General features: G+C 43.7%; 1 protein-coding gene and 1 long non-coding RNA gene across 6 annotated transcripts in view; one reads left to right on the plus strand and one right to left on the minus strand.

Moving 5' to 3' along the window:
• The window catches only part of LOC310759538, a 209,833-nt gene that overhangs the window by 149,166 nt on the left and 47,360 nt on the right, over positions 1–13,307 (minus strand). The gene's annotated exons all lie outside the window — the stretch shown is intronic.
• FBXW11 (F-box and WD repeat domain containing 11) overlaps positions 1–13,307 on the plus strand; it is a 105,272-nt gene that overhangs the window by 25,193 nt on the left and 66,772 nt on the right. For 2 of the 5 annotated variants that reach the window (XM_083606562.1, XM_083606560.1), the window contains exon 2: positions 2,415–2,494. The exons of the other annotated variants lie outside the window; for them this stretch is intronic. The gene's annotated coding sequence lies outside the window, so the exon portion shown is untranslated. The remainder of the gene's footprint in view (positions 1–2,414; positions 2,495–13,307) is intronic. 5 annotated transcript variants of the gene reach the window in all.

A 13,307-nucleotide genomic window follows, 5' to 3' on the forward strand; every position in this document is an offset into this window, starting at 1 on the left:
TAGGCGTATATCTCTGAATACCAGTTGCTAGAAATTGTAAGTGGGGAGAGTGCTATTGCACTCAGGTCCTAATGGGCCTTTGGCTTGATCCAGCAGGGTTGTTCTTATTTGCCAAGAATTGAAAATGAAACCAGTCGCTAAGAGGCAACAGCAGGGGAGACCTGCTGCTTTCAGGCCCTACTGATGGGTCGCCTGTGTAAGAAAAAGGATGACAGGGTGTAGACCAGTGGTCTGATTCAGCAGTGCTGTACTTTTGCAGACACTGCATATTTTGACTTGATGGGGTTTGCGGAGAATCTGCAGCAGACTTGAATGAATATCTCTTCTTGGTGTGTCATGAGATGCCTTCCAGCAAGGCTTATTTATTGGACAAAAGGTTACAAAATGTGGAAGTTTCAATTGCAGTATCCTTATAAAGGTAACTACATGTCTTTCTATGAACACAGATGGGAATACTTCACATAACTGAGAAATTGGGGAATATATATTAAAACCATGTGTTTCCATTCTCCTTTGTTAGCAAAGGTATGGGAGTGGATGGGATTCCGTTCTTTCCATACCTTCATACTTAATGTGCTGTTTCCCTCTCCATGAATGGGATTCAGTGGAGCTTTTGACCCTCTGCAGTTTATAGTGGGAAGAAGAAAACAAAGACATAACATGTTTCCTAACTGTATTTAATTTTGACAATAAATGTATCATGTGGTTAAACAGATCCTCTGGTGACCCAACGTCCATGCAGTCTTGTGTGTTAGCTTTACCTGCTCTGTCTTAATCTTACTAGTGACTTAAATCAACCCACATATATTGGCTAGTTGTGCAAATGTATCTGCAATGATACTTCTGTTGTAAATATCCATTCCAAGTGTTCTCTTGTTAAAAGAGGCTTCAGAATGTAAAAACCAGGCTTTTGTCCTAATCGCTAAGGAGTATCTAAAATAATTGATTATGCACAGAGTGCAATGAGTGGCAGCTGCTATTTTTCAATGTTTTTCCTTCATCCTGAGTTGATGTATCTGACAAAGGAGTTTCCATGAGGCTTCATTTGTCATCTTCATGGGCAGCACACTAACAAGCATTTGGTGAACATTTATATCTGGATAATCTAAGCAGCATCCGACACGGGAGCTAAATCTGATACAGTTGTCAAGGACCTGTGCTGTCAAGGACCTAGTTCACTGAGAGCTGTTGACCCTACATTGTGTTGAAATGTAGCCTTGAAGTGTGTGTGTGTTTCAGTTAAACCAGGTTTGGAGAACCTTTGGCCCTCCAGAAATTGCCAAACTCCAACTTCCATTATCCCACGCCATTTGTCCTGCTTGCTGTGGCTAATGGCAGTTGTAGATCAGCAATATCTGGAGGGTCACACCTGATCAAAAGCGAGGTTTGTGTTGGCAGTAAGAAAAAATAGGCACCAGAAGGCTTGTCAAGGGCAGGTAGCAAGGCCTAGCTGGTTGCATGCAAACTGGGAAATGATATAATTAAAGTTTATAGGTTAAACAGAATAAGTTTGTCTGAGTCAATAAATAAAATAGGACTGCTTCCTTCATTATTACCATGTATAACAGTGTATAATGATTGCATTCTCTATTGAAGGTGCCATTTTGTTCCCTTTTTAAATTTCCAGAGATAAGTGTTGCCACTTTTACTTAAGCTGATTTTAGATGTAGGGTCAAATCATTGGGCACAATGTCTTAATGCAGTCTTAGGCGTTATTGGTTAATACAAGCACCATGGGTACATACATGACATTGTGATAAGAAAGATGTAATTTGCTATGATCCAAAGAACATAGAAACTAGTTCAATGAGCCCAAGGGAGCTTTGGGCTGGCGTATCTTGAACAGTAGCTCCCATCTTCTGCAATGCTATATAGAATGCCTATTGGGAAATAGAAGGAAATTTCAAGAGTTGTTTGTGATTTGGCATGGATGAATGCCCTTTCAAAGAAGAAGAAAAAATCATACTTGTCACACCAAAGTCCATAAGCACACTCAGGTTAACTCTTTTATTCCTGGCTATAGTTTGTGGGTCTGGCATAGATAATCTATAGGTACTTTGTATTTTAAGGAGAAATAGCATTTTTTTATCCTATTGAAATTGAAGTTAATGCTTTCCTTAGGCCTGTACTGTTGTTTGAGATGTCATAGCTGCATGCATAGTGCATAACCAAGGTCATTTGCTCTGGATCGGTTGTCTCAGGTATGAGGAAGTACAATTTCTTGTCTTTAATGTAGTTTCTTGTCTTAGATCCACCAATCCGGTGACCCATCTGATATAATGGCTACCGGAACCCTGCTAGCTGTACAGGTTTCCTTGTCTTTCTAACAACATTAGGAGTGCATATTGGGATTTCGTTCAAGAAAAGAAGTAGATACACCAAGCTGAAGATGATTGGCTGCTCTCTTTTGACAGACAAGTGTGAAAAGGAAACCCCATTCGAATTTCCATTCATTCTGGATTGGTGGATCTGAAGCACAGAAACAGAGTTTCAGGTAAGAAATTCCCTGTACTCAATAGTGTTACAAATGCAGAGTTTGGTTAACCAAAACTGGCTGCATAGAGTTTATAAAACATTTAAGCCGTATATGATGGCAGGTCTGTTCAGTGTATTTATTTCACTATACCACTTTCCTCATGGATAAGATTTCTAAATCATTTATCTCCAATGAAATGTCATTGGTAGATCTGAGTAAAATATGTGATTCTCTTAAATAAATAAGAAAGTCTGTTGAGGTCTAGTTTATGACTTTGTAGTCTAAGGGCTGGATTTTACTATCATTTTAATTTGAACAGCTGGTTGTAAAGTGTTCATAAACTTGGTAGTTCATGGCGTACAAAAACAACTTTTAGCCAAATGAAAGCAGCTTGATTTTTAAGTACAGTGGTATGACATGTTTTGTCTTACCTTCGGAGAGTTGGAAACAACTTTGACAAGCTTACAGTCACCAACAGTGTAATCCTATGCATGTTCGCTCAGAAGTAAGCCCATCTCTCTAAAGTGGAATTTACTTCCCAGTAAGTGTATTTAGGATTGCATCTCTATTTTTAAAGCTGTTTAGACAAAGCTCTGTACAAGGCTAATTTGTGTACCCCTTGTTTTCTGGTAGCAGTGACCACGTTTTAATTTTGGAAACATTTTTTAAACTTCGAATTTAGCGTTGCATGATTCAAAAGTGAGAAAATGTTTAAAGATTTAGCATTGCAGATCCACAAAAATTGCTAGTTCGCCATTTTTAAAAACGACGGGCTACTTTGTAGTGAAACATTTCCGCAGGCCTTTTATTAGTTTCTTATGTGCTCCCACCGGTGTTTGAAATTTGGTCCTATTTATGCAAAAATGCATGTGGTAAAAGCTGCTGCCCTCAGGTTTGAGTTCATTTTTCACTACAATAAGTCAGTTGCACACTATAAAGTCTAAAACAATAGTGTGGCAACTTGAAACGATTTGTTTTCACTTCCAGCGGTTACTACTCTGGAAGTTGTTTCATACAAAATCATTCTCCTGTCTCCAGGCCAATCCTTACTACTGGTACTGAAAGAGGTCTAAGAAAGAACAGTTCTTGATAACACTCCTCCCCCCCCCCCATTTATTGTTATTTGAGAAAAATATTTCTGGCTTACAATACCGTTCTGATCTCCTGCTTTCTGAGCCACATATTCTTTCTCCACTGGTCTCTGTTTGACACTGATCCTCATATATGTAAGTAACTCCATTTGATAAGGGGATGAATTGAGTGAACAGCCACTCTAAAACACGGAAAAGCTTGATTCAGATGCCAAGCCAAACAAAGTGTTTGGAAAATGGACCTGTGCTGGCACTTTTAAGTATCTGATGATTGCATCTAGGTGAGTTTTGAAATACCTTTTGCAGTTTGAAAGACAGCCCCCCCCCGGGGGGGGGGGGGAGAGAGACGAGAGCAAATTGCATAATGTATTTTGGGGTGAAGCCTCTAAAGGCTACTCTGCAAAAGAAATTGAAAAATCCAATAGGGGTTGCAGAAATCTATTCTATATAGTTACTTTAAAAGCTATTTGGCATTTCACTCTTAATTTTCAAAGGGAACAGTATTTTGGAAACATCTGCCCCATTCCCATTTTAGAGCATGATAGGCTTTTGCCTAAGGTCATTCTTAGATGCATGTTCTTACATTGGGTGAGGAATCTCCTGATCCCAAGTGCTTCACACTTTTCTGCTTTTCTCTTTTGCTGTGACAGCTGGATCTGTTGCTGGACAAAATTGCTGATTCACTGATTTCCTCATCCCTCTTCCTTCTATAGCATGAATCACGATGGCTGCATAAAAACTGCTGCTTACTAGCTGTGTTTTTGTAGACTCTAAACTCTTGGCTGTGCTATGAGTTTTGTTCCTACTACTTGTTCAGATTCCTTCTCTTGAGGGATCTCTTGATAGACATTTTACTATGTTTTTATATGTGTTGGAAGCTGCCCATAGTGGGCATCATCATCATTGAGGAATCACTGTTTATCTGTAGTACTCCTCGTCCATTTCCCATCTGAATCGTCTGTGTTTACAGCAGCATTTTTTGCAGTTGTGTTAGCCTTGAACAATGCTAAAGTCACTACTGGCCTTGAATGTATTCAAGTGCTTGAAGCCACCCCTTTCTGTTTGTTCTTTTCTAGACAGGGCTGGGGAACCCATGGCCTTCCAGGTGTTGTTGCACTAGAACTCCCATCAGCCCCAGCCAACATGGCCAGTGGTCAGGGATGATGGGAGTTGTAGTCAGCAACATCTGGAGAGCCAAAGGTTTTCCATACCTGTCTTGGACACTCTTATTTCTAAGATTGTCGTTTATTTGCTACATCCCAAGCTTTTCCAGAATCAAATCCAGTCAAGTTGTTGTCTAAAATGGCAGCTTACCCGTACTCTAGATCAGAGTTTCCCAGACTTGGTTCTGTTTTTGGATTACAACTCCCATCATCCCCTAACTAATTCTGGAAGTGGAGGAAGCTATACTTCTTAGATAAGCATGTTTTTGCATGAAGGTCTAGCAGGAGTGGGAACATTTTCCAGCCTCAGAGCTTCATTGCCTTCTGGGCAAGCTTACCTGGCACATATGGGAGAGTGGGATCAGAGGCAAATGTGAGCAGAATGTGTATAAATTTTACCTTTGTACAATAGGCTAGTTTCTACACACAGACTCACACTCCTCTTTATCCTCCATCGAGGCAAGCAAGAGTCAATTGAAAGCACACATTCCAACCAGACAAAAACACTTGGGTAGGATGTGAAGCAGGAAGGAGCTATGAGTGAGGGGTGTGGCCTTGGAAGAGCATGTGCAGTTGGAGAAACTCAAGAGGGCCAGATAGAGACTCCAGGAGGACCATATTCAGCCCCCAGGCCCAAGGTTCCCAACCCTGATCTCTAAATTTCCAAGGTTTATTTTACCCAGTTCTTCACTTTGCAACCTGTGGAACTAGCTTTTTCTTGATGAAGAAAATTTTCTTGCATGCTTAAAGAAAACACACTTAGTTGATTTACTGGGGAAAATAAATTTACATATACTTTATAGATACAAGGATCTGTATATTCAGGCGGCTCCCTCCATCTGTCCCACTCCTGGCAGTATGGGAGTAATGACAGTGGCTTATCTTACAGAATTATTGTCGTGATTATAGCAGCATGTATGTTACATAAATGTCTGTATTGTAGAGCCTGCATCTGATGGCTCAGGGTTAATTATTTGTACGTTCAGTTTAGATTTTAAATTTTATGGTAACACATACATGCCAATTAGACAGGATCAAACAAGTCAGGTGGTTTGTTTTTTTAAAAAAATCTGACAATCACGGAAACATTCTAACACAGAACCATCAAATTAAGTGAAATACAGCTGTGGGCAAAATAGATTCCTTGACAATTACACTCCACATTTCTTGTAACATTGTACAATCACAAAGAATGTCTATTTACTTGTACATGCTGAATCATTTTTCATATTGCAGAACACTAAAGTAGAAGTAAAACATCAAAGGCTGCTCTTAAGTTGGTCACATGCAGTCTGGGGATGGATGGAGTGTCTCTTGTATCTTTGGGAGCGATCTGCCAGGTGTGGGTTTACATTGTCCAGCTGTGCATGCTTGCACACAAACACACACATACAGTACAGTGACAGCAGGAGACAGACATGGGAAAGAATGCACTGATGAGTCTGGGCTTGGGGCCAAACTAGACATGATGGTGACAGGCCTATGACTTACCTCTCTGCAATCTGTCTCTCTTGGGTACTCTTCAGTGTCAGAGCTTGGCCGAAAATCAGCGAGCTCAGCTAGGAGGAAAGCATTTGAGAGGAGAGGGTATGGAGAGATGATTGACTGTTGTGGGCCACTTTCCTCACCTGCTTGCCCCATTTTCCTTTGAAATGCTCTGTAGGGGTGTGGCCTGCATTTAAACAAATGAATCAGCTACTATCGTGTGTGCCATTTGACCTGTAAGGGAGCCCTGGGAGCCTGGTTTTGGAGACTGTACGACAGAAATGAACAATCCATTCAGTTGTTGCATGTGAGAGGAGCAAACCACCAACACTGGCTTAGCACTATGTTCACACCAGGGATCACGGTTTCTGTTTCAAACAAGCCAAGGTTTGCTCTTTGCTTCCTGATCATGTTTTGTTTGATCAAACTAAACCAGAATTCTTGGTTCAGACACAGCAAGTCAAGCAATTACTGGTTTCACTTGCACTAGAGGAGGAGCAAGGTGGGAATGACATTAGTATTCATGATAAAGCATATGATTAGCATATGATTTCATGTGATGTAAAAATTGGGTTACTAGCCATGCTTAAGAGCTAGCGATTAAGGAGTTTAGGGGTCACCAGTGCCTTTCTCAGCTTGCTCTAGTTTTTCCATACTACAGAGTGTTGAGCTGCATCAAGGAAAGAAATGTACCCATTGTTGTTTGAGCTGTTCCTAGATTTTGGTAGCATAACTCCTGACTGATAGCTTCTGGAGGCAATATGCCTCCTTCTGCTGGTCCCTTATTGCTCATGATCCTTTGCAAATAACATGTTTTTATATCAGTTTTAACTTTACCAACTCAGACAATCTTAGAGTTTCCATTCTTCTTACATACATAGAGGTTTTGTTTCTTTGTTGCCTTGTATTTGCGAATGAAACTAGAACCCAGGTAGGCAACATGGTGGACTCCATATGTCATTGGACTCAAGCTCCCATCAGCTCTAGCAAGGATGGCCAGTAGTCAAGGATTATGGGCGTTTTAGTCCACGGCATCTGGAGGCAACCACACTGCCTATCCTCAGTTTAGACGGAACACTTTGAAAACAATGAAATTAGTACCTGATGTCAGTTTGTACCTTCCTGTGTTGAATAGCTAATAATAGAAACATCCTTAGTAATAACGCTCTAGAAAGACAAAAACATGTGCCTTAAAGCTGATGAACATAGTTGACCTTGAACATCAACTGTTATTTTGGGGTTGCTGGCATATTGCTGCTAAGAACATCACTTCTTGACTTTTTATTGACTTAAGACTAATCTTGAAATGTAGTTCTTGAAATACCTACTTGAATAAATAGTCTAAAACCTTTCATATTGAATTGCTTAGAGCAGCAGGTATAAACTGATTCTTGTGAAGTTCCTCTGCACTTTAGAGGGAAAGCAAATAATAGCTTAACAGAGATTTTTGACTGCAGGGTCTCATATTCTGTAATGGTATTTTAGTGTTCTAGATGGCTTGGAAATATACCAGGTCCTTGTATGCATATCAAGGTAAATCCAGGATTCCTAGTTTATCCTGGCATACTGTGAATGAGCAACCTGCTGGTCTCTCATGCTTTGCTTTTCCCTTTGTGTGAGCAGCTTAGACTAACCAGTAAGCTAGAGGTTTTCAACCTTTCGGAATTCATGGCTCCCTTGACCAACTACATTCTTTCTGTGGCACCCCTGTGGGGCTCAGGAGCCCATTAAGTCACCCATTGCCTGCAGAGCCAGCAGCTCCTCACCCCTTTTTTGAACACCCTCCTTTGTGGAATGTTCCTTCAGCCGCCTCTCTTTTCCCCTCTTCTTCAGAGTCCTCTGGGCAGCCACAGCTGCCACCCCTGGTCTCTGAGCTGCCACCCCCCCCGCCCCAAAGAGAGGTGCCTTCTCACACCACCCAACAGAGGCCTGGGAAGTACCCCCTGGCCAACACCAGAAGCACCATTTGCCTGGGGAGCTTGTAGCCAGTGCTGTTGCAACAAACAGCTGTGCAAACTTTTGGGAGGCAGAGACCCGAGAGAGCATCAGGTGAGAGAGGGAAGGAAAGAAGGACAGAGGCCAGTGTTGCCTGTGGCACCCCTGACCATCATTCAGGGAACCCCAGGGTGCCATGTCACACTGTTTGAAAACCACTGCAATAAGCAATGGCTTATCATAATGTGCAAGCCTAGCATCCTGGGTTGTTGCTTCCAAACAACTAAACCAGGGTTTAAAGTGGGCTTTCAAATTCTAGTTTGCGTGGGAGCAAGATTACAAATTACTTATTTGCAATGTGTAATATCTGCAACTGGGTCTGGCTCATCCGTACATTAACTGCACGATCCCCTTGCATTGCAAGTATGGCATGTGCCCACATGTATTTCTGTCAGGGCTCAACAGGTCACTACATGAGACTGACAGGGAGTTCCAGCACAAAGGTCTTTGTTTTGTTAAAAAACCAGATTGTACAGAAGAATGAAGTGTTGATCTCCTGTCCCATCAACAGGAGGGATAGGGTGGACTCGAAACCCAAGTAAACAAAATGAAAAACAGATAATTTCCCCTGCTATTGTGCCCCAATGCACACAACATAGGACCGTTAGTTGAACTGACTGGTTCATTGTTGCATGAAAGGATTAATGAAGAAATACATATAGATGCTGAAGTTGAACTGACCCATATGCTGCAATCCTAGATCAACCTATCTGGGGGCAAGCCCTATTGAACTCAGTGGGGCTTACCTCTGAGTAGATGTGCACAGGATTTCACTCAGTGTTAAATCACTGTCCTGGATCCAGTGAAGTTGGCTGGAAGTTAAAGAGGAAAACCCAAGATGGTTCTGCTTAATTGCTGTATTTTCCTGGTATTTGTCTACTCAATGATGCTCATGTTGGAAGAAAACAACAGCCTCACTTTGAAGAACAAAACTGCCCTTTGTGACCTGAGAACAATGTGGCTAAGTACCATACTTAACCTTCTGCACTCTTGTGACTCGTCAACAAATGAAAATAGAATTGATATAGTATGGCAGAAGTGTCAAGGAGCATATGCTTATCATATATGCAAAATGAGCCTGGTACTTCTTTCCCCATGTTTCACACATGACTTCTGGTGTGGTATTCCTTAGCCTTGAGTTGGGGGAGCGGAAGGGAGTCACTTTTATTGGGACAGTGGTGTGGGTTCCAGAAGCATGTTTTCCTATGTAGACCAATGAAATAAAATTGCTGTTGCTAAATTGGGTTGTTTTATGTGTGTTTGGTGACAGCAGTCACGAAATGACTGCTCCTTGGGAGAAAGGCGATGGCAAACCTAAACAGCATATTAAAAAGCAGAGACGTCACCTTGCCAACAAAGGTCCGTATAGTTAAAGCCATGGTTTTCCCAGTAGTAATGTATGGAAGTGAGAGCTGGACCATAAAGAAGGCTGATCGCCGAAGAATTGATGCTTTTGAATTATGGTGCTGGAGGAGACTCTGGAGAGTCCCATGGACTGCAAGAAGATCAAACGCATCCATTCTTAAGGAAATTAGCCCTGGGTGCTCACTGGAAGGACAGATTGTGAAGCTGAGGCTCCAATACTTTGGCCACCTCATGAGAAGAGAAGACTCCCTGGAAAAGACCCTGATGTTGGGAAAGATGGAGGGCACAAGGAGAAGGGGACGACAGAGGATGAGATGGTTGGACAGTGTTCTTGAAGCGACAAACATGAGTCTGACCAAGCTGTGGGAGTCAGTGGAAGACTGGGGTGCCTGGCGTGCACTGGTCCATGGGGTCACGAAGAGACGGACACGACTAAACGACTAAACAACAACAACATGTGTGTTTATATTATTTTTTTACTGCTGGTTTTCCAAGGTTTTTGATGGTTTTGTTTCTAATAGTTATGAACTGCCTCCAGTACGGGAGGTGGGATTAGAAATAAGCTCTCCCATGTGTGGTCAGCCCCCATAACAAGCTTGTCATCATTTAGCAGTCAAGGCTTCACAGTTGCAGTGCACATGCAGTCTAGATAACAGACAAAATACCTACATTTGTATACAAAATCCACATCTTGACAAAAATTTCCTAGGGTCACCAGGGGCCAGTTAGAATTATTAGGGGACTACCTCTGCCTGTGGCCATCTCAGCTGTCAGGGGAAAAAAACCGTACTGAACTTTAGTGGCAACTTTCCAGGCATTTTGCCCTTGTGCATTTGCAATCACAGAAGGGGAAGAATGGAGCTGAATTTGCTCCCTCGCCCTTGCCATTCATGCATTGGGGGAGGTTGGAAGCAGGAGAGTCTGCTGCATACATGTAGGCTACCCACACAATTTACTGCTCTGGTTTGCAGGATTAGAGATTGTAAAGGTAAAGGGACCCTGACAGTTAAGTCCAGTCGCAAAAAACTCGGGTTGCAGAGCTCATCTCGCTTTACTGGCCGAGGGAGCCAGCGTTTGTCCGCAGACAGTTTTTCCGGGTCACGTGGCCAGCATGACTAAGCCGCTTCTGGCAAAACCAGAGCAGCGCACGGAAACGCCGTTTACCTTCCCGCCGAAGTGGTACCTATTTATCTAATTGCACTTTGACGTGCTTTCAAACTGCTAGGTTGGCAGGAGCTGGGACTGAGCAATGCGATAACACCCCGTTGTGGGGATTCGAACCGCTGACCTTCTGATCGGCAAGCCCTAGGCTCATTGGTTTAGACCACAGCGCCATAAGGAAAGCCTATAAGTATACAGCAGGCTACTCACTTCAAACGTCCCTCCCTCCATGTGGATTATGGGAGTGGTGTCTGTGAGTACATGGCAGCAGGGGTAGCAAGTTCAGCCCTGCTCTCCCCCTTGCTCATTTGTAAACACATGGAAGGGAGAATGCCTGAAAAAAGCTATGGAGAGCGAGGCATGTAAATGTGTTACATCAGGGGTTCTATGCCCAGAAATGTATTGTCACCATCAGAAGTGATGGTGCTTTACACTGGGTTAGGCCTTTCTCAATCGCTTCCCTGTAACAACTGTGTTGTAGCTGAAAGAGGCTCCTTGGGAAGCAGAGGCTATGGGCAGGGATTCAAGGAATTGTGGGATTAATTCCATGAGCCCAAGAGGGCTTTACACTTTTTCACTTAACAGCAGTTTGCCGTTGTGCCTGGCAAACTGAGTTTTTGAAAACTATGAAAGATTTCAAAAGCACTCTGTCACATGATGTGGGGTGTGTTTGTGTCAGCTGTTTTCAAAGAAGAATGAGAAGCCTAAAATTTCATGCAAGCCCATTCTGTGAGTCTTAAGCAGCTCTTTAGATCTCAACCAGCAGCCCTGTTCCCTGCAAGATGCAGTTTGTTGCTGTTGCTACAGGACTGGTCCATATGATCCAAGGGTTGAGACCTCTCAAATTGAATGGTGCTTTCTTAGTAGACTGGAAAAAAGGGTGCATAATACTGTCACCTGTAAAAGGAACCATCACTCCTTGCTGCTTAAGTCCTTGGTGATGTTTCAAGAAATATTTGATTTTTATATCTTGTAGGGTTTTTAAAAAAACTATTGATGATGCAGCCAACTTGCAGCCACATCTGTTACTGCTCTCACTTTTAGAGCAATTTTCCTTCCTGCTATGAATAATAATAATAATAATAAATTTTATTTATATCCCGCCCTCCCCAGCCGAAGCTGGGCTCAGGGCGGCTAACAACAATAAAACAATACAAAAGTACAACACAAACAACGCTCTAAAATCATTCATTATAAAATTAATTAAGTTCAAGCCACTGGCCACTATTGGGCCAGAGCTCCGCGAAGATTGCCGAGGGAGGGAGTCAGGCTGTGCCCTGGCCAAAGGCCTGGCGGAACAGCTCTGTCTTGCAGGCCCTGCGGAAAGATGTCAAGTCCTGCAGGGCCCTAGTCTCTTGTGACAGAGTGTTCCACCAGGTCGGAGCCACAGCCGAAAAAGCCCTGGCTCTAGTTGAGGCCAGCCTAACTTCTCTGTGGCCTGGGACCTTCAAGATATTTTTATTTGAAGACCGTAAGTTTCTCTGTGGGGCATACCAGGAGAGGCGGTCCCGTAGGTACGAGGGTCCAAGGCCGTATAGGGCTTTAAAGGTTAAAACCAGCACCTTAAACCTGATCCTGTACTCCACCGGGAGCCAGTGCAGTTGATATAGCACCGGATGAATGTGATCTCGCAGCGAAGACCCCGTAAGGAGTCTCGCTGCAGCATTCTGCACCCGCTGGAGTTTCTGGGTCAGTCTTAAGGGCAGCCCCACGTAGAGCGAGTTACAATAATCCAGTCTGGAGGTGACCGTCGCGTGGATCACAGTGGCTAGGTCAGGGCGAGAGAGGTAAGGAGCCAACTGCTTAGCTTGGCGGAGATGGAAAAATGCCGCCTTTGTTATAGCTGCAATCTGCGCCTCCATGGAAAGGGAGGTGTCGAAGATTACACCCAAACTCTTAACGGACGGTGCTGGCACTAACTGCGCCCCCGCAAGAGATGGGAGTTGCCCCCCCAATCCCATATCGTCCCGTCCCAGCCACAGGACCTCTGTCTTCGAAGGATTTAGCTTCAACCGGCTCCCACGTAACCATCCAGCCACAGCTTCCAGACATCTGGTCAGTGTGTCTGGGGCCGAGTCAGGATGGCCATCCATCAACAGATAGAGTTGGGTGTCATCGGCATACTGATGGCAACCCAGCCCAAAACTCCGGACAAGCTGGGCGAGGGGGCGCATAAAGATGTTGAAAAGCATTGGGGAGAGTATCGCACCCTGAGGTACTCCACACACCAAGGAGTGGCGCGATGACAATTCCCCCCCAAGCGCCACCCTCTGTCCCCGACCAGAGAGAAACGAGCGCAGCCATTGAAGGACTGTGCCCTGGATCCCCACGTCGGCAAGGCGGTGGTCCAGAAGTTCATGATCGACCATGTCGAAAGCTGCTGACAGATCTAGAAGAATCAGCAGCCCCGACCCGCCTCGATCCAGCTGTCTACGAAGATCATCTGTTAGGGCAACCAGAGCTGTCTCGGTCCCATGACCAGCGCGGAAGCCAGACTGGAATGGATCCAGAGCCGATGTTTCATCCAGAAACCCACCAAGCTGTTCAGCAACCGCTCTCTCAATCACCTTA

This window comes from Podarcis filfolensis (genome assembly GCF_964270895.1).
Source record: "Podarcis filfolensis genome assembly, chromosome: 3".
Taxonomy (NCBI): domain Eukaryota; kingdom Metazoa; phylum Chordata; class Lepidosauria; order Squamata; family Lacertidae; genus Podarcis; species Podarcis filfolensis.